We start from the raw sequence: 1,368 nt of genomic DNA on the forward strand, positions 1-1,368 counted from the left end.
TCCGGCCAAAAAAAAAAGGAAAATTCGCCGGGGGCTGTAGTGAGTGCCTGCAGTCCCACCTACTTGGGAGGCTGAGGCAAGAGGATCACTTGAGCGTTAAGAGTTTGAGGTTGCTGTGAGCTATGACACCATAGCTCTCTAGAGTGGCAACAGAGTGAGACTCTATCTCAAAAAAAGAAAAAGAAAGTCATTTGGTGCAGCTCCCCACCCTTAGCTGCTTTATCAACTGAATTTAACTCTTCGCTGCCAGGCTCCAGCCTCTCCTTGCACAGCCCTGAACTGTGCAAGGGAAACTCATCACCTTATGCATACTAGAGTCATCTGACAACACTTCCGCAGAAAGCAGGCCCTGGTGCCAAGACCTCACCTAAAACATCTCATCAGACGAGCAGGTGCCCGGAACGCCACCTTGACTTTTCAAAGATCAAAGGTATATGCTACTCTGTTTCTAATAACAGTTTCCATCAGCTTTCACACAAAGCTGCTGGTTATCCATGGTTTAAAAATAAAACGTTAAAAATAAAATTAACCTGGAATTTCACTACCTAGAGCAGGGCTGGGGGAAAGATAAAAGGGTTTACCTTCGGGTAAACTCCTTTCAATCACCCGAACTTCATCCCTGGCATGCAGCTGGCAAATAGCCCCTCTCCAGGGCAGACCTTCAGGTATTTTAATACTAACTAACCTTTACTGAGCTCTAGATTAATTGCCTTAATTTTCATGACGGCTCTACAAGACATCTTTTTTTTTTTTTTGTAGAGACAGAGTCTCACTTTACTGCCCTTGGGTAGAGTGCCGTGGCGTCACACGGCTCACAGCAACCTCTAACTCTTGGGCTTACGCGATTCTCTTGCCTCAGCCTCCCGAGCAACTGGGACTACAGGTGCCCGCCACAACGCCCGGCTATTTTTTTGTTGCAGTTTGGCCGGGGCTGGGTTTGAATCCGCCACCCTCGGCATATGGGGCTGGCGCCCTACTCACTGAGCCGCCCTCTACAAGACATCTTAACTTTTAGATGGACAAGACATCTTAACTTATAGATGGAGAGCTGAAGCTCAGAGACGGCAAGTAACTTCCCTGAGGTTGCACAGCCTGTAAGGGGCAAAGCAGAGATTTGAATCCATGTGGCACTAGGATTGAAGTCTCCTCTTTTCCAGATCAGACGTGCACTGGATCTTCTCCTTCCTTGTCACAGGAGCTGGATACCAGACTACTCAGCAGCTAGATGCTTATTCATTCATTCTCTCCAACATTAAATCACTCAATATTTTTGAGCTCTGGTTTAGCATCAGGTGCAAGCTGACGCTCTTTCCCACACTCTCTGCCCATATCTGCCATGCTTTTGGGACTCTGACCCAAGAACTTGAA

At 47.3% G+C, this 1,368-nt stretch overlaps 1 protein-coding gene across 1 annotated transcript in view; it reads left to right on the top strand.

Moving 5' to 3' along the window:
* ADGRG5 (adhesion G protein-coupled receptor G5) overlaps positions 1-1,368 on the top strand; it is a 266,713-nt gene that overhangs the window by 209,989 nt on the left and 55,356 nt on the right. The gene's annotated exons all lie outside the window — the stretch shown is intronic.

This window comes from Nycticebus coucang, chromosome 2, assembly GCF_027406575.1.
Source record: "Nycticebus coucang isolate mNycCou1 chromosome 2, mNycCou1.pri, whole genome shotgun sequence".
Taxonomy (NCBI): domain Eukaryota; kingdom Metazoa; phylum Chordata; class Mammalia; order Primates; family Lorisidae; genus Nycticebus; species Nycticebus coucang.